Source organism: Macaca mulatta, chromosome 15, assembly GCF_049350105.2.
Source record: "Macaca mulatta isolate MMU2019108-1 chromosome 15, T2T-MMU8v2.0, whole genome shotgun sequence".
Classification (NCBI taxonomy): domain Eukaryota; kingdom Metazoa; phylum Chordata; class Mammalia; order Primates; family Cercopithecidae; genus Macaca; species Macaca mulatta.
In genome coordinates, this window is record NC_133420.1 from 9,670,905 (window position 1) to 9,691,275 (window position 20,371).

Below are 20,371 nucleotides of genomic sequence, written 5' to 3' on the forward strand. Positions count from 1 at the left end.
GAGGTGAAGTCAGCTATGGAGTTGGAGCTTCATGTTTAATGCATGTAGGATTCTGAGTTCCAGGACTGATGGGCTGGTGGGGATGAGATACATGTCTTCTTTGCAGGGAGCCAGGCCAAACCAGCCATCTGGTTGCACTACTGAAAGCTTTTGTGTGCCCAGTGGTAGGCAAGACACAAGCCAAACTCTCTTCACCTCTGGCTGGTAGTCCTTGACTAGAGAGGTTTGCACACAAGTGGTCCTATTAGCCGATGCTCTCCTGTGGCTTGCTTTCCTTTCACCTGTTTCTCATGTTTGCCGTCATGGAACACATTTCATAGTGAAATTCTTTGACTCTGACTCCAAATTACACAAGGAGGACCCAATTTGTGAACTTTTCATATATTTAGGAGAATCTCCACATTGATTTTTGTATCCTTATGTTCATATTGTCACCAGTATTAAAATTCTTACTATTTAGGTCATTGCGTTCACTATCATAATTATTAAATATTTTTCATTTATCATTTATTTTTATTGGTTAATTTTTGTGGCAGCTGTTATATAACAATCACTAGAGTTTCTCTATTCATGAAAGATGTCCACGTTAATGGAGGTAACTAGGAGTGTTACTTTACAGGTATGTAAACACAGATAATCTTGGCTGAACTGCGGCTATATTGTCTGGTGTCCCTTTGAATGTGAAGCCTCTTGTGTTATTCTAAGTGACCTCTGGAGACAGAAACTGTCTCATAATTGCAGGGACGACTTGAGAAGGCATCCTGAGCCTATGCAGAAATGCAGAAGCACTTCCATGATCTAAGCAACCTATGTGAAGGCCTGAAAGCCAAAGCAAAGCTGTCCAACAAAAAGTTTTCCTAGTGACACTGGAGGTCCATCAGTCACTCCTCCTGGTCTGAAATGCCAGAAATGTCCTCCATGGTTCTTGTGAGGGTCCAGATCTTTTCAAAATCACCTCAGGAGCCACAAAACCACTCCATCCTACCTGAAATTGCAGAATGACTCTTCTTTTGACCAGAGTCTCAAAAATATATTCATTGATAGTTTTGATTCCTGGGAGCCGCCATTGCTTGCAAAAGATGTGCCAGAGACTAGACATTTTCTGTCTCCTCACTTGTCCGGGGAAGACTGAAGTTTTTCTGAAACCCAGAAATGGGAATCTGACCCTCTGAGCAGCCCCAGGATTTTCTAAGTCTTCCAAGCAGAGTGGAAGTTCTGGTGAGGACCCATTGTACTTCCGATGGTCTGGAATCACATAGGATGATGCGTTTAAACAACTCTATGTGGAGATATATTTTCTGAGATATTCCAAGGAGGAGGGACACAACTGGACCAGATGTTAAAAGGGCAGCTGAGCATTAAGTGCCTATGTAGTGTTTGCAGCTTAATGTCCCATGCAGAAGGGGACTCTGGGCTCTTGTGTTAGAATTCAGTGTAATTCTGGGGTCCTGCTTTTCTTCCAGGAAATCCCACTTCCATCTGGATGTCTGGATGAACTACTGAAAGCCACTGAGTGTCCTGCAGCAGGTGAACTGTGGCCAGAGCCCAAGGATGAAGGGGGCTCCTTCCGTCTGTGACTGTGAAGAGGAAGCCTGAGGTATAGCAGACCCAGGCCCCAGAAGGATGGAAAAAAATGAGGTAGGGAGTGAGGGGACCTCAGAGGAAGACTGAGGTCTGCAGAATCCCAGGGTCAAGGAGACAGTGCGGTGTCGTGGTGGTGTCCTTGATATTCGAAGAGGGGCGATAATCCATCTCCTGAGTAAAAGCTTCATATGGGGTGAGGAGGGGAGAAGTAAACAGAGAGGAAGCAGGGAAGGCCAAGACAGCGACCAGCCTTAGAACAATTTTAACCAGAAATGGACACAGACCCTGGACCCCATCGCGGGGTTGCAGGCCAAGGACCGTCTCTAGGCGATGCACAGCTCCCTTGTGGGGTTAGTGGGAGTAGGCATTGTGACGTCTGCAGGGGTGTGGAAGGCTGGGCGACGGGAGCAGCTTACTGGGCTGGACCAGAAATACTGAACTTCTTTTCCATCAGTGAAATCCACTTCTGGGTTAGAAAAACTGCAAGTTCTGGAGGGGCAGGGCCTAGGAGGAGGTCAGGGCCTGAGCCTTCCTGGTTTGACCCCCCTACCCCCCGTGTTTCTGGGTCTGTCCTCACTTCCACCCAGCGGATCTTGAGTATCCTCCTTTGAGTCCCCACGAGTGTGTTGTGTGCAGTGGGGCCAGGCTGCTTCATCCACTGCACGTTAAATGTTTCCAATACTTTCTGGCCAAAGTTTAGAGTTGCTAGACCACTGACTTTGAACGTTGACCTGGTTCCTTTTGAACACAGTAAAATCTATTGAAGTTTAAGGTCACCTCTTTTCATGGATGATGAAGAGGCAGGCTGTTCAGGCGCAACTGCCTTCAGGTCTGGAGGGCGGCGGAGGTCACTGTGGGTGGTGGGTGAATCCGGAACCTCTGTGGCTCTAGAGTTTCAAATATTTCATTTTTTCTTTTGTAGTTTTTGTTTGTTGCTTGCTTTTTTCACAATGGAAACTGGAATGTAAGATGCCAAACTAGCCTGTGGGGGACATGGATTTTCACAACAGTAACCACAGAGTGTAGTTTCCGTTTCTATTCCCTGTTCATGTGGGAGGCAGAAAAGGAAATCAGGTGCTCAGTTCTAGGGACATCACAGGACTAGGACATGTACAGTGAGGGTGGAAGGCAGAGGCATTGCTTAAGGAGAATAAAATTACTGCATGCACACACATATGTATGTATATGGATGTATGTACACAAATATGCATATTTATAGATTCTGTTCTCCCTCTCTCTATATAATTTTCTTTATTTCACACTTGATATGATTTTTTTTATTATACTTTGTGTTCTAGGGCACATGTGCACAATGTGTAGGTTTGTTACCTATGTATACATGTGCCATGTTGGTGTGATGCACCCATTAACTCGGCATTTACATTAGGTATACCTCCTAATGCTATACCTTCCCCCTCCCCCCACCCTACATCAGGCCCCAGTGTGTGATGTTCCCCTTACTGTGTCCAAGTGATCTCATTGTTCAGTTACCACCTATAAGTGAGAACATGCGGTGTTTGGTTTTTTGTTCTTGTGATAGTTTGCTGAGAATGATGGTTTCCAGCTACATCCATGTCCCTACAAAGGACTCAAATTCATCCTTTTTTATGGCTGCATAGTATTCCATGGTGTATATGTGCCACATTTTCTTAATCCAGTCTGTCATTATGGACATTTGGGTTGGTTCCAAGTCTTTGCTATTGTGAATAGTGCTGCAGTAAACATACATGAGCATGTGTCTTTATAGCAGCATGATTTATAATCCTTTGGGGATATACCCAGTAATAGGATGGCTGGGTCAAATGGTATTTCAAGTTCTGCATCCTTGAGGAATCGCCACACTGTCTTCCACAGTGGTTGAACTAGTTTACAGTCCCACCAACAGTGTAAAAGTGTTCCTATTTCTCCACATCCTCTCCAGCACCTGTTGTTTCCTGACTTTTTAATGATTGCCATTCTAACTGGTGTGAGGTGGTATCTTATTGTGGTTTTGATTTGCATTTCTCTGATGGCTAGTGATGATGAGCATTTTTTCATGTGTCTGTTGACTACATAAATGTCTTCTTTTGAGAAGTGTCCATTCTTATCCTTTGCCCACTTTTGGATGGGGTTGTTTGTTTTTTTCTTGTAAATTTGTTTCGGTTCTTTGTAGGTTCTGGATATTAGCCCTTTGTCAGACGAGTAGATTGCCACAATTTTCTCCCATTCTGTAGGTTGCCTGTTCACTCTGATGGTAGTTTCTTTTGCTGTGCAGAAGCTCTTTAGTTTAATTAGATCCCATTTGTCTATTTTGGCTTTTGTTGCCATTGCTTTTGGTGTTGTAGACATGAAGTCCTTGCCCATGCCTATGTCCTGAATGGTATTGCCTAGGTTTTCTTCTAGGGTTTTTATGGTTTTAGGTCTAACATTTAAGTCTCTAATCCCTCTTGAATTAATTTTTGTGTAAGGAGTAAGGAAGAGATCCAGTTTCAGCTTTTTATTTATGGCTAGCCAGTTTTCCCAGCAGCATTTATTAAATAGGGAATACTTTCCCCATTTCTTATTTTTGTCAGGTTTGTCAAAAATCAGATGGTTGTAGAAGTGTGGTATTATTTCTGAGGGCTCTGTTCTGTTCCATTGGTCTATAGCTCTGTTTTCATAACAGTACCATGCTGTTTTGGTTACTGTAGCCTTGCTGTATAGTTTTAAGTCAGGTAGTGTGATGCCTCCAGCTTTGTTCTTTTGACTTAGGATTGTCTTGACAATGCGGGCTCTTTTTTGGTTCCATATGAACTTTAAAGTGGTTTTTTTCCAATTCTGTAAAGGAAGTCATTGGTAGCTTAATGGGGATGGCATTGAATCCATAAATTACCTTGGGCAGTATGGCCATTTTCACAATATTGATTCTTCCTGTTCATGAGCATGGAATGTTCTTCCATTTGTTTGTGTACTCCTTTATTTCATTGAGCAGTGGTTTGTAGTTCTCCTTGAAGAGGTCCTTCACATCTGTTGTAAGTTGGATTCCTGGGTATTTTATTCTCTTTGAAGCAATTGTTAATGGGAGTTCATTCATGATTTGGCTCTCTGTTTGTCTGTTATTGGTGTATAAGAATGCTTGTGATTTTTGCACATTAATTTTGTATCCTGAGACTTTGCTAAAGTTGCTTATCAGTTTGAGAAGATTTTGGGCTGAGACGATGGGGTTTTCTAAATAGACAAGCATGTTATCTGCAAACAGGGACAGTTTGACTTCTTCTTTTCCTAATCAAATACCCTTTATTTCTTTCTCTTGCCTGATTGCCATGGCCAGAACTTCCAACACTATGTTGAATAGGAGTGGTGAGAGAGGGCATCCCTGTCTTGGGCCAGTTTTTAAGGGGAATGCTTCCAGTTTTTGCCCATTCAGTATGATACTGGCTGTGGGTTTGTCATGAATAGCTCTTATTATTTTGAGATGCGTTCCATCAATACTGAATTTATTGAGAGTTTTTAGCATGAAGGGTTGTTGAATTTTGTCAAAGGCCTTTTCTGTATCTATTGAGATAATCATGTGGTTTTTGTCTTTGGTTCTGTTTATATGTTGGATTACGTTTATTGATTCGAGTATGTTGTACCAGCCTTGCATCCCAGGGATGAAGCCCACTTGATCATTGTGGATAAGCTTTTTGATGTGCTGCTGGATTCGGTTAGCCAGTATTTTATTGAGGATTTTTGTGTCAATGTTCATCAGGCATATTGGTCTAAAATTCTCTTGCTTTGGTGTGTCTCTGCCAGGCTTTGGTATCAGGATGATACTGGCCTCATAAAATGAGTTAGAGAGGATTCCCTCTTTTTCTATTGATCGGAATAGTTTCAGAAGGAATGGTACCAGCTCCTCTTTGTACCTCTGGTAGAATTCAGCTATGAATCTTTCTGGTTCTGGACTTTTTTTGCTTAGTAGGCTATTAATTATTACCTCAATTTCAGAGCCTGCTATTGGTCTCTTCAGGGATTCAAATTCTTCCTGGTTTAGTCTTGGCAGAGTGTATGTGTCCAGGAATGTATCCATTTCTTCTAAGTTTTCTAGTTTATTTGCATAGAGGTTTTTATAGTATTCTCTGATGGTAGTTTGTATTTCTGTGGGGTCGGTGGTGATATCCCCTTTATCATTTTTTATTGCATCTATTTGATTCTTCTCTCTTTTCTTCTTTATTAGTCTTGCTAGTGGTCTATCAATTTTGTTGATCTTTTCAAAAAACTAGCTTCTGGATTCATTGATTTTTTGAAGGGCTTTTTGTGTCTCTGTCTCCTTCAGTTCTGCTCTGATCCTAGTTATTTCTTGCCTTCTGCTAGCTTTTGAATGTGTTTGCTCTTGCTTCTCTAGTTCTTTTAATTGTGATGTTAGGGTGTCAATTTTAGATCTTTCCTGCTTTCTCTTGTGAGAATTTAGTGCTATAAATTTTCCTCTACACACTGCTTTAAATGTGTCCCAGAGATTCTGGTATGTTGTATCTTTGTTCTCATTGGTTTCAAAGAACATCTTTATTTCTGCCTTCATTTCGTTATGTACCCAGTAGTCATTCAAGAGCAAGTTGTTCAGTTTCCATGTAGTTGAGTGGTTTTGATTGAGTTTCTTAATCCTGAATTCTTGTTTGATTGCACTGTGGTCTGAGAGACAGTTTGTTATAATTTCTGTTCTTTTACACTTGCTGAAGGGTGCTTTACTTCAAACTATGTGGTCAATTTTGGAATAAGTACAATGTGGTGCTGAGAAGAATGTGTATTCTGTTGATTTGGGGTGGAGAGTTCTGTAGAAGTCTATTAGGTCCGCTTGGTGCAGAGTTGAGTTCAATTCCTGGATATCCTTATTAACTTTCTGTCTCGTTGATCTGTCCAATGTTGACAGTGGGGTGTTGAATTCTCCCACTATTATTGTGTGGGAGTCAAACTCTCTTTGTAAGTCTCTAAGGCCTTGTTTTATGAATCTGGATGCTCGTGTATTGGGTGCATATATATTTAGGATAGTTAACTCTTCTTGTTGAATTGATCCTTTTATCATTATGTAATGACCTTCTTTGTCTCTTTTGATCTTTTTGGTTTAATGTCTGTATTATCACAGACTAGGATTGTAACCCCTGCCATTTTTTTGTTTTCCATTTGCTTGGTAGATCTTCTTCCATCTCTTTATTTTGAGCCTATGTGTGTCTCTGCACGTGAGATGGGTCTCCTGAATACAGCAAACCGATGGGTCTTGACTCTTTATCCAACTTGCCAGTCTGTGTCTTTTAATTGGAGCATTTAACCCATTTACATTTAAAGTTAATATTGTTATGTGTGAACTTGATCCTGTCATTATGATGTTAGTTGGTTATTTTGCTCGTTAGTTGATGCAGTTTCTTCCTAGCATCGATGGTCTTTACATGTTGGCATCTTTTTGCAATGGCTAGTACTGTTTGTTCCTTTCCACGTTTAGTACTTCCTTCAGGAACTCTTGTAGGGCAGGCCTGGTGGTGTCAGAATCTCTCAGCATTTGCTTGTCTGTAAAGGATTTTATTTCTCCTTCACTTATGAAACTTAGTTGACTGGATATGATATTCTGGTTTGAAAATTCTTAAAGAATGTTGACAATCAGCCCCCACTCTCTTCTGGCTTGTAGAGTTTCTGCCAAGATATCTGCTGTTAGTCTGATGGGCTTCCCTTTGTGGGTAATGTAACCTTTCTCTCTGGCTGCCCTTAACATTTTTTCCTTCTTTTCAACTTTGGTGAATCTGACAATTATGTGTTTTGGAGTTGCTCTTCTAGAGGAGTATCTTTGTGGCATCCTCTGTATTTCCTGTATTTGAATGTTGGCCTGCCTTGCTGGGTTAGGGAAGTTCTCCTGGATGATATCCTGCAGAGTATTTTCCAACTTGGTTCCATTCTCCCCATCACTTTCAGGTACACCAATCAGATGTAGATTTGGTCTTTTCATATAATCCCATATTTCTTGGAGGCTTTGTTGATTTCTTTTTACTCTTTCTTCTTTAAATTTCTCTTCTTGCTTCATTTGATTCATTTGATCTTCAATCTCTGATACTCTTTCTTCCAGTTGATCAAGTCGGTTGCTGAAGCTTGTGCATTTGTCGTGTAGTTCCTGTGTCATGGTTTTCATCTCTATCACGTCGTTTATGGACTTCTCTGCATTGGTTATTCTAGTTACCCATTCGTCAAATCTTTTTTCAAGGTTTTTAGTTTCTTTGTGCTGGGTTCATAGTTCCTCCTTTAGTTCTGAGAAGTTTGATCAACTGAAGCCTTCCTCTCTCAACTTGTCAAAGTCATTCTCCATCCAGCTTTGTTCTATTGCTGGTGAGGAGCTGCGTTCCTTTGGATGGGGAGAGGTGCTCTGATTTTTTGAATTTTGAGCTTTTCTGCACTGCTTTTTCCCCCTCTTTGTGGTTTTATCTACCTTTGGTCTTTGATGATGTTGATGTATGGATGAGGTTTTGGTGTGGATGTCCTTTCTGTTTGTTAGTTTTCCTTCTAACAGTCAGGACCCTCAGCTTCAGGTCTGTTGGAGTTTGCTTGAGGTCCACTCCAGGTAGGCTACTCCCAGTTAGGCTCTCCAGTTAGGCTACTCGGGGGTCAGGGACCCACTTGAGCAGGTAGTCTGTCAGTTCTCAGATCCCAACCTCCATGCTGGGAGAATCACTACTCTCTTCGAAGCTGTCAGACAGGGACATTTACATCTGCAGAGGTTTCTGCTGCTTTTTGTTTAGCTATGCCCTGTCCCCAGAGGTGGAGTCTACAGAGACAGGCAGGCCTCCTTGAGCTTCAGTGGGCTCCACCCAGTTCGAGCTTCCTGGCTGCTTTGTTTACCTACTTAAGCCTCAGCAATGGTGGGCACCCCTCCCCCAGCCTCACTGCCGCCTTGCAGTTAGATCTCAGACTGCTGTGCTAGCAATGACAGAGGCTCTGTGGGCCTGGGACCCTCCGAGCCAGGCATGGGATAAAATCTCCTGGTGTGTTGTTTGCTAAGACCCTTGGTAAAGCACAGTATTGGGTGGGAGTGACCCAATTTTCCAGTGTTCTGTGTCACAGTTTCCCTTCACTAGGAAAAGGAATTCTCTTCCCCCTTGCACTTCTTAGGTGACGTGATGCCTTGCCCTGCTTCGGCTCTCACTCGTTGGGCTGCGCCCACTGTCCTGCACCAACTGTCCAACATGCCCCAGTGAGATGAACCCGGTACCTCAATTGGAAATGCAGAAATCACCCATCTTCTGTGTTGTTCACGCTGGCAGCTGGTGGCTGGAGCTGTTCCTATTCGGCCATTGTGGCACCAACCTCACTTGATATGATTTCTAAATTTAAATACCTTTGAGACAAATGCGAATTGTGAAGGGATTTAAAAATGTCAGTGAAAATGGAATTAAAAATAAAAATATAAATATCAACTTTATTTCTCAATATAATCTCTACTGAGGTGAAGACACTGCATTAAGGGATGATCCCAACCATTCAGTCCATTGCTAAAGAACTGAGGGTCATGGGAATTTAACCATGTCAATGCAGTCTTCTACTATTAACTAAAGAAAAATGGGTGCCCTTTACAGTTATTTCAAGATTAGGAAAAATAAGGTCAGAAGAAACCAAATCAGGACTGTAATGTTGATGCCTAATAATTTCCCATGAAAACTCTTTCAAAATTACTGGTGTTTGTTGAGAGGAAGGAACAGAAGTGTTTTTGTGGTGCAGAGGGACTCTCTAGTGAAGCTTTACAGGGCACTTTTCTGCAAAAGTATTTGCTAATTTTCTCTAAGAACTCTCCTACTAAGCAAATATTATGGTGCTTTGATCCTACAGAACGTCAACAAGCAAAAGGCCTGAGCATCCCCAAAACCTCTATGGCTTTTGCTTTTGAGAAGTTTGCTTTTGCTTTGACTGGAGCACTTCTACCTCTTGGTAGCCATTGTTTTAATTGTGCTTTGCCTTCAGGATCCTATTGATAAAGTCAATTTCACTCCCTCTTATAATTTTTCAAAATAATGCTTCAGGATCTTGATTCTGCTTGTTCAAAATAGTCACTAATAGCTCTGCTTTTATCCATAGCTGATCTAGGCACAAGGGTATTCGGGACTCATCAAATGTAAAGTTTCTCAACTTTCACGTTATAGTCAGTGTTGTGTAAGCTGAACCAATTGAGATGTCTGTGGTGTTGGCTATAATATCTCTCGTTAATTGTCAGTTCTCCTCAAATAGGGCATAGAAACAATTTTTTTCTCTCAAAAATTGGAATGAGTGCCCCTCCTCTGTGGGCTTCATCTTCAACATTGTCTTACCTCTTCTTAGAATCAGGTATCCGTTTGTAAACGACTGATCCTTCAGGTCATTTTTCCCATAGACTTTTCATAAAGAATAATTTATTTCACCGTTTTTTGTACCCCAACTTCACCATAAATTTGATGTTTGTTCTTATTTCAGGTTTGGCAGAATTCAAGTTCGGCAGAATTCATGTGGCTCTTTTCAGACTGATGTTTTAAATCCTGTTCACATATGTTAAAACAGGTCCGGGCATGGTGGCTCACGCCTGTAATCCCTGCACTTTGGGAGGTTGGCCAACATGGCAAAACCCTGCCTTGACAGAAAATACAAAAATTAGCCTCTACAAAAAATACAAAAATTAACCAGACAAGGTCCCAACTACTTGGAAGGCTGAGGCAGGAGAATCGCTTCAACTTGGGAAGCAGAGGTTACTTTGAGCCAAGATTGCTCCACTGCACTGCAACCTCGCTGAGAGGAGTGAAACCCTGTCTCAAAAATAAAAAAAAGTTAAAATAAACTAGCATATGTGTGTTTTGATGCAAAAGCTAAAAGTTCATGCATAGTTTTGTCATAATTGTTATTTTGCATGAACTTATTGAAGCCCCCTATTATTTGCCATAATTTTCTCATCTTATTAATTTCTATATACATACAGAATTTCCAATTTGTGTAAACCTTTCTTCCCAGTTACTGAACAATTATTTTAAATTTGAAAAATATGAGCTATTTTAATCTATATTTTTTTTCTACTTCTGAATATTTTAGAGAAAATATGGATAATGAAACTTGTAAAATGGAGATGTTTGGAAGTTTCTGTTACCAATGACAAATTAATTTTTAAATAATTTCAGGAAAATTTAGGTGAATGTCTGTACTTTCATATGAACGTTCATAGTAAAACAGATTTTTGAATTTATACCCTTGATAAACTTTAATGTAAAATAAGTGAGTAAATGTGTACTTTTCGGTTCCTCATGAACATTCTCAAGTTTATACTATCTGGATTTTCTCAGGACGAATTACAAGCTGTATATGCTGCTGAAGTGTCTCAAAGATTAAGTCCCAAAGAGAGTGCCCTACTGTTTTTCCAATATTAATTTCTAAGTTTTACCAAGTTACAAGTTTTTTTTTTCATAAAATATAAAATGTTTTGCCTCCAGCAGAAATACATTTTGGAACATAACTTTCCTGTACTTAAGGGGTATAAAGGAAGCTTGGATTTGTTCTGAGAAAGGGAGAGGGTACTTCTGCCCATTGCCATGCACATCTGATTTTAGAGCTGAATGCCTTTCTGAGCTTGGCTCACTCCTCTCAAACTTGCTGGTAAATGGACACAAGTTAAAGAGAAATAATTGTACACCATTTGGGATCAAGGAATCCAGATATCAGAACCATTGTTTATTATTTGCCCCTCCCACCCTCTCACCCTTCCAGATCTCTAGTGTCTATCATTCCACTTCTATGTCCAGGTGTACAATTATTTAAATCACACTTACAAATGAGAACTTCATGTGTTCATTTGTACAGATTCTCTTCCACCTAGCTACCTCTGAGACTGCAAGAACAATCACTCCTCCTCCTCCTCCTTCTCAGCCTACTCAAACAGAAGACCAGGAGCATTATCTATCTATCTATCTATCTATCTATCTATCTATCTATCTATCTATCTATCTGCACACACACACACATACACATATATATACACACACAAATATATATACACACATATGTGTACATATACACACACTCATAAATAATTTGCATTTTAAAGAATGGCAGACCCATAGTTGTTCAAAAATCAACTATATAATTCTATATATGATAAATGTCTACTAGAAAGTTCACATTGAAAATTGCAAACACGACTTAGAAAAAATAAAGTTTTTAAAAATTTTATTTTATTTCATTTTTAAGTTCCAGGATACATGTGCAGGACGTGCAGGTTTGTTACATAGGTAAGTGTGTGCCATGGTGGTTCGCTGTACCTATCAACCCGTAACCTAGGTATTCAGCCCCACATGGATTAGCTATTTATTCTGACGCACTCCCTCCTCACTCACCCCCAGACAGGCTCCAGTGTATGTTGTTCCCCTCCCTGTGTCTATGTTTTCTCATTGTTCATCTGCCACTTGTAAGTGAGAACATGTGTATTTGGTTTTCTGTTCCTGCATTAGTTTGCTGAGAATAATGGCTCCCAGCTTCATCCATGTCCTTGCAAAGGACATGATCTCATTCCTTTTTATGGCTGCATAGTATTCCATGGTGTATATGTATCACATTTTCTGTATCCAGTCTGTCACTGATGGGCATTTGGGTTGATTCCATGTCTTTGCTATTGTGAATAGTGTGGCAATGAACATACGCTTGCAAGTATCTTTATAATACAAGAATTTATATTCCTTTGGGTATATACCCAGTAATGGCATTGCTGGGTCAAATGGTATTTCTGATTCTAGGTCTTTGAAAAATCACCACACTGTCTTCCACAGCGTTTGAATTTATATTCGCTCCAACAGTGTAAAAGTGTTCCTGTTTCCCCACAGTCTCACCAGCATCTGTTGTTTCTTGACTTTTTAATAATCGCCATTCTGACTGGCATGAGATGGCATCTCACTGTGGTTTTGATTTGTATTTCTCTAATGATCAGTAACGTTGGGCTTTTTTTTCCATATGTTTGTTGGCTGCATAAGTGTCTGTTCATATCCTTTGCCCACTTTTTAAAATATTTTTATTTTTGGTTTTTAAGACAGAGTCTTGCTGTGTCACCCAGGGTGGAGTTCAGTGGCACAATCTCGGGTCACTGCAACCTCTACCTCCCAGATTCAGGTGGTTCTTCTGTCTCAGCCTCCTGAGTAGTTGGGATTACAGGCACCTGCCACCACATCTGGCTAATTTATTGTATTTTGAGTAGAGACTGAGTTTCACCAGGTTGACCAGGCTGATCTTGAACTCCTGGCCTCAAGTTATCTGCCCACCTCACCTTCCCAAACTTCTGGGATTACAGGCATGAGCTACTGCACCCAGTTTTTGCCCACTTTTATATGGGGTTGGATTTTTATAGTTTTGGGTTTTACATTTAAATCTTTAATCCATTTTCAGTTCATTTTTGTATAAGGTATAAGGAAGGGTCCAGTTTTAGTTTTCTGCATATGTCTAGATAGTTTTTCCAGCACCATTTATTATTAAATAGGGAATCCTTTCCCCATTGTTTGTTTTCATCCAAAATAAAATGGTTGTAGATGTGCAGTCTTATTTCTGATATCTCTATTCCATTCCATTGGTCTATGTGTCTGTTTTGTACCACTACCATGCTGTTTGGGTTACTGTAGCCTTGTAATATGGTTTGAAGTCAGGTAGCAGGATGCCTCCAGCTTTGTTAGTTTTACTTAGGATTGTCCTGGGTATATGGGCTCTTTTTTCGTTTCATATGAATTCTGAAGTAGTTTTTTCTAATTTTGTAAAGAATGTCCATGGTAGTTTATGGGAATAGCACTGAATCTACGAATTACTTTGGGAAGTATGGCCATTTTCATGATATTGATTCTTCTTACCCATGAGCATGGAATGTTTTTCCATCTGTTTGTGTCCTCTCTTATTTCCTTGAGTAGTGGTTTGTAGTTCTCCTTGAAGAGGTCCTTCACTTGCCTTGTTAGCTGTATTCCTAGGTAGGTATTTTATACTCTTTGTAGCAATTGTAAATGTGAATTCATTTGTGATTTGGCTCTCTTCTTGTCTATTGTTGGTGTATAAGAATGCTTGAGATTTTTGCGTACTGATTTTGTATCTTGAGACTTTGCTGAAGTTGCTTGTAGCTTAAGAATCTTTTGGGCTGAGGTGATGAGATTTTATAGATACAGGATCATGCCATCTGCAAGAAAAGAAAGTCCAACTTCCTCTCTTCCTGTTTGAATATGCTTTATTCTTTCTCTTGCCTGATTGCCTTGGCCAGAACTTCCAACACTATATTGAATAGGAGTGGTGAGAGGGCATCCTTGCCTTGTGCCAAATTTCAAATGGAATACTTCCAGCTTTTGCCTGTTCAATATGATAATGACTGTGGGTTTGTCATAAATGGCGCTTATTATTTTGAGGCATGCTCCATCAATACCTAGTTTCATGAGAGTTTTTAGCATAAAGGAATGTTGAATTTTATCAAAGACCTTTTCTGAGTCAACTGAAATAATCATGGGGTTTTTGTCTTTAGTTCTGTTTATGTGGTGAATTACATTTATTGATTTGCATATGTTGAACCAGCCTTGCACCCAAGGGATGAGGCCGATTTGATCTTGGTGGATAAGCTTTTTGATGTATTGCTGGATTTGGTTTGCCACTATTATATTGAGAATTTTGCAACAAAGTTTATCAGAAATATTAAGCTAATGTGTAGTAAATACATTGAAAATAACAGACTGATTAAAAGACTAAATAACATGAATCCTAAGTGTTTTCACAACTGATTTATAGAGTAAAAGCATTGCCAAACTAAATGAGCTTGGTCAAAAACTGTACAGGGTCTGAGATGCTGTCTCAACTTCCATTACTCATTGTGAGGTGGACCTGAAGTAACTATATTTGATGCAAAATTTCATGTTGATGGAAGCTGAGATGTCCTGCAGTCTCAGAGGGACAGAATTCTGGTGTGTCTCCCTTTGCCCTGTCAGGAATAAAGATCTAGACTCTACAGGTTTTGTCAAAATTTACAAGATGTAGGAAATGGGGCAGGATTTAGGCTGTGAGGCAAAGCCTAGAGATATAAAGAAACAGCTTCTGACCCAAGGCTCATGAAGTCAGGATAGTTTCAGAGGGGATGGTGGAGTGAGCATAGTACAGTCTTTGGAACCATTCCTTCCCCTTATTTGTTCATAGGCCAGATGTGCTCAACCAGGGGGCATCTCAGGTCTGATGAACAGAGTCCTGGAGAGACAAAGGGGCAATCCTGAGGAAGAGGCTCAACAGGGAGGAAGGAGTCACCATTTTCTCTCCTGAGAAAAATCCTTCTCCCTAGGAAACCATAGGATTTTCCTTGGTCCCAGTGAGACTTTTCCTGAGTGAAGAGAGCAGAGAGAGCAAGGGACTGATGTGTTATCTGTTTCCACCTCCTGCAGTGATTCTGAAACCATGGGGGACAGAATTATCTTCAGAATCATGAGCAATCCAGATGCCATGGTTTCACACAAGACATTGGAAGTTCTCATCTCTAAGGGGTAGGCACTGGTCATTGATACTCTTTAAAGCTCATTCGCTGATTACTAAGTGAGCCAAATTAATAATCTACTGGAAGTTTTACTAAACTCCATTTACTTGACACACAATTCACACAGACACATTGTTAATATACACATTTTGATGCTTGGACAGGGTTGGACCCAAGATTCTGTACTTCTATGGAGCCCTGTGTTCTGCCCAGGTGTCATTTACTCTCAGGTAAGTAAACTGATCACCATAACTAACAAGAGATTGATCTGTGATGATTAAAAATGAGAAGATCTGTTGGTTATGTTTTATTGGGATGGATTCTATTAACATTTAAATACAGTTTAAAAACACAGATTTACAATGAAAAGTAACAAGCAAATATAAAAAGTGAAGGGGCTATTCCCCAAAGTAGTTTCCACTGAAATACCACCAGAGAAAAACAACTCTCAGGACAGGGATACTGCTTCAAAGACACAGATTTCACAGCAGATGGTTGATCTCGAATTTCTGAAAATTCCATCCCTTACTCATGAAATGCAGTTTATTTAAGAACTTTCTAATTTGACTGTAGTTTCATACTCACACACTTCAGTGTGTTGTGTATTATTCCATTGATGATAAGTATAACTTATTTGAAAATCAATTACATACTGGTGAGAAAATTTTCCCTTTAAATTAAACTTAAACTCATACCATAAAATTAGCAGCATCTGTTTGTCTGTTCCAAAAATTACCTAGGTTCTACCCAGGGCACCTGAGATCAGTTGAAAACAAATGCAAAAAAAGTTGGAATAAAAAGTAAGAACACCTTTCCAATGTTACAAATGCATCCCAGTCTCAATTATTCACATTCACGAGAATGATTCACCTATATCCCACTTTAGCAAAATTTCACCTACTCTCGCCTACAAATTGACTAATCAAAACAAACCAAGACAGAACAATAAATTCAAATTCATCCAGTAACCTGAGGGGAAAACCTACACCTCAAAATGTAGTCTACAGATATCCACACAGGATGTCATCTACTGTGAAAACACATGCACAGAGACAGTCCCTTCACATGATCAGAATACTCACAACTCCACAACAACATATTAGATATGGGATCATCTTGAAATGCGGCCATCACTAACCAGTTGTCCCTTTTACATAGACAGAAACCTGAGGACCACATTATGTTATGTACAAATGACTGTACACCTGTGTGCGTGTGTGTGTGAAGGGATCCGGGGAATCCAATAGACATTCCAGCCTCTTGATTTTTTCCATGTCCAGGCTCTTGATTCTATATCCGAGTGAAATGACTTGCCAGTGGGGAACAAGATAAGTCTTTGCAGGAAGCGCTCTGGTGGGAGCTAGATACTCAAATCATAAAGCATCGAGTGTAGGAAACATGCACTGAAGTTAGACGAAATACTCAATGCACAGTTTAGACGGTGAAAGACTTTCAGGTAATCATGCAATCACCGACCGGCTGATTGATGACATTCCCCGAATTTATGATTGCAAGAAGAGACAAATACTCATGACATTCTATTTCCGGTGGTTGGGGACATACGATGGCAACATACTGTCTGCCAGTCATGCTCATCACACTGTACTTTGCACACACGTCACACAGAGACACTGTTAATATGCACATTTGTGTGCTTGAGCAGGGTTGCACCCAAGATTCTGTGGTTGTACGGAGCCCTGAGTTATGCCCTCGACATCTTTACTCTCGGGTTGGTCAACTTGGATCACTGTACCGAACGAGAAACGGAGCCTGAAATCCAATCAGCGAATACACAAAAGGAAGGGGCCATTTCCCACAATCATTTCCACTGCAACACCACCTCGGATGAACAAGTCTCATTGCAGCTTAGGGACTGTGCTTCAGAGATGCACCTTTCGCAGCTGGACGATTGACCCGGAATCTCCCAAATGCCATTTTGATACACACCAAATGAGATTTATTTCAGTACTTGCTGATTTTATTTTAGTTGAATACACACACGCTCCTGTGTTTGATTTCCTTTATTATCAATACGACTTTCTTCCAAATGACTCACATACCAGTGGGATGATTTTCTGCTTCAATTCATTGGAAATGGACAGCATTCAATAGGCAAGTGTGTCTGTCTGTCTGTCTCCAGCATTCTGTGGGTTCCACCAAGGGCACAAGTCCTAGGGCGCCTGAGGTCCATTCAACAAGCAATGTAAAAACGGCGAGGCAGGTTCAAAAGAAGAACACCCTTCCTCTCTTCAAATGCGTCCCAGTTTCCACTACTCAAGGTAGGGAGAAGGATCCACAGAAGTCCCACGTTCGCAACATTTCAACTTCTGGTGCTCACCAACAACTGACGAATGAAACACACCCCAAGAGAAAATAGTCAACCCTGTCCCCTGCAATAACCTCACGCGCAATCCTACACAGCAATATGTCCTATTCAGAAATTCACACTGAATGTCATCTACCATGAACACAAACACACAGACACTGCCTCCACAGGTTCAGAAGACTCACGACTGCAAAACTCGATGTTTCCTATGTCTGGGCTCATCCTGAAACGCAGCCATCACTATCCAGTTGTCCTTCTTGTGTAGACAGAAACCTGGGCTCCTCATTACTTTATGTTGGATTACTGTGTATGTGATGTGCTGGTGTGTGTGTGTGCGTGCGTGAACCCCCTCGTGGGTGTGTGTGTGTGTACGTGTATGTGTGTGTGTGTCAGTGTGTGTGCGCATGCACTCCTGCGTTTGGGTGGAGACTTTTCCTGAGATCACTGGCACACAAACAGAGCCCTCTTGCTGTGTTTGTTCCTCCCTTTGGATCTCCTGGTCCTCCCTTGCAGAGAAGTTAGTGTGTCAGTGTTCATGGACTCCTGAGGTGTCAGGTTCCTTGAAGAGAGGTTCAGCAGGGAGCTTTGCTGTTCAGGATGACGGTTGTTCATCCCACTCTGGTATTTTGATGGATGAATCACAAACACGTTGGGAGGCAGGGTACATTCGACTTTTTTGACGTTGAAGACAGGCTTGGTTTTTTTTGCTCTTGGAGGAACTTCCAGTGGTCTAAGGTGCTTTCCTGAGTGGCTCTTTCCACCAAGTGCTCCTCCAAGTCGGGTACCTGGAGGCAGGGTTCTCTCTGGAGCTCTCCTTGCGTTGCTCGCCTGTCTTTGTGTTCAGCGCCAAGGGCTCCTGGTTCCCTGCCTATTGACACACTCTCACTGCATCTTTCCAGTTCACTCTTCTGGATGTAAAAGAGGACATAGGCCTGTTGACTCAGGACAGAAGCGATGCTACAGGCAGTGACCTCGGCGTCATCCATTTTATACCACTGGCCTCCTGGAGCTTTGACATAAGAGAGGTAATGTCCGTTGTGACAACTCCACCCAGCGTGGACCAGCACAGCATAGAGGACATAGACTAGAGGTCCTGTGTTCTGCTGAGACATGTATGGCTGCATGTCAAGGCACTCAGGGTATTGCACATTCTTGGCAAGTTTGTTGCCTTTGACATCGGAGAATCTCTTCAATACAAGGATGAGGACCTTGGCAGAAGTGTGTAGAGTGAACGTCTTGGAGGCAGGCGCCTTCTGGAGACAAAGACCATAATGATAGGCATTCTCTCCATTGAGTTCTTCGGGCTTCACCACCTGTTCCAAAGCTTGCTTCACACTCTGAGCTGCCTGGATATCCAGGGCGATGTCCAGGTAAGGGTCAAAGGTGTCCGAAACGCCCTGGCAGTGGAGACACTTGATTTGAGATCTCCAGCATCCTCCAAATATCTGGTGGATGAGGGTGGTGTCCTCAGAGTCATGATCTACCTGCTTGTGCCCGGGAAGGCATGCCTTTTTCATGGCATCCACAATGAACATCAGAAACTCATGGGCATCTTCCTGCTTGCCTCGATGGAAGCCAGCAGCCAATGCCTGTGAGGGCTGGATGACGTGGCCAGGACAGTGGAGGGCCCATGTAATGTGAGCTTCCATCGTACACAGCATGCAGCACTTGTGACGCTGACAAAGTTGAGAGTGCTCCTGGGACAGCATGTAGTTGGCAAGGGGCGGTGTGTATGTCAGGCACTGCAGGGAAGCATTCAAGTAGCAAGTATTTCCCATATTCTGGAGCCCAGCCCCCATCGCAGCAGGTCTCCTGCTACTGAGAGGAAGCTTCTTTCTGGGGGCAGGCTGTCTTGCCACAGGAGCCAAATCATCACAGAGGTTGACTTGGGTCTCAGATGACAGTGGTGACTTCTCAGGTAGAGAAGTCCGCTGAATTTCAGCAAAAGCTGCATCTGGCCGAGAAGATATGAGTTTTGAAAAGTGGTTGAACTGCCACTCACCTCCCAAGTGGAGTGAATCGGCCTCCATGTCGCCAGGAGCAAGGATCACAAGCTTTTTCTGCTGGGACCACACGTTGCAGAAAGACGCTATCTCTTCCGAGAGAGTCTTCAAATGACGCGCCACCTGGCTGCATCAGCCCTTATATAACTCACCCCCGCCTACCGTGAACACCCCACCCACCCATCAGGTACGCGGTCCACCAATCCAATATCAGCACTCAGTTAAAGAATGAGTCATAGGGTATGTCCCCTTGTATTCCCCAGGGAGTTCACTTAAAACTCCTGGGGAATGCGTTAGTTTACTTAAAACAGTGGTAGGGAAGAATTCTGTCCTTACCAAACAATGTGTGTGTTTGTGTGTATGTGTTTGCTTGCGTGAACTTGTGGGCATGCGGAATCATGCCCATGTGAGTGTTTCTTTGTTTTTGTTTATATGTCTGGGTGTGTGTGTGTTTGAGCTGCGATGTGCTTCTAACTATGTGCTTTTGGCAGTTACGATCATCCTTTCAGGCACTGAAGGACAGGAAGTCAGACCTGTACTTTCTGACTTGAGAATCATCAATGAAGTACAGTTAATAACATAGTGTATTTGTTTCCTTAATATCAAAGAAGAAATCCGTGCAGTCTAATAAGTATTCTAGCGATAACCTTTCCATGTTCAGCCTATTGATTCTGTGTTCGAGTGAAATGACTTACCAGTGGGGACCAAGACATGTCTTTGCAGGAAATGCTCTTGTGGAAGCTATATACCGAAATCATAAAGCATCAAGTGTTGGAAACATGCACTGAACTTAGACGAAATACTCAGTGCCCAAATTAGACTGTGAAAGACTTTCAGGAGATCATGCAATCACCGACATACCAATTGATGACATTCCCCGTATTTATGATTGCAAGTAAAGAGAAATACTCATGACATTCTATTTCCAGCGATTGAGGTTATATGACCGCAATTTAAGAAATCATGAAATCAGAAAACTTGACTAATCACAATTTAATCCAACTAAAA

The 20,371-nt window shown here is 41.5% G+C and overlaps 1 protein-coding gene across 1 annotated transcript in view; it reads left to right on the plus strand.

Annotated features, from left to right (window-relative positions):
- LOC106996270 (SH3 domain and tetratricopeptide repeat-containing protein 1-like) overlaps positions 1–20,371 on the plus strand; it is a 127,008-nt gene that overhangs the window by 4,696 nt on the left and 101,941 nt on the right. The window contains 1 exon segment of the mRNA XM_077967219.1: positions 1,464–1,638. The gene's annotated coding sequence lies outside the window, so the exon portion shown is untranslated.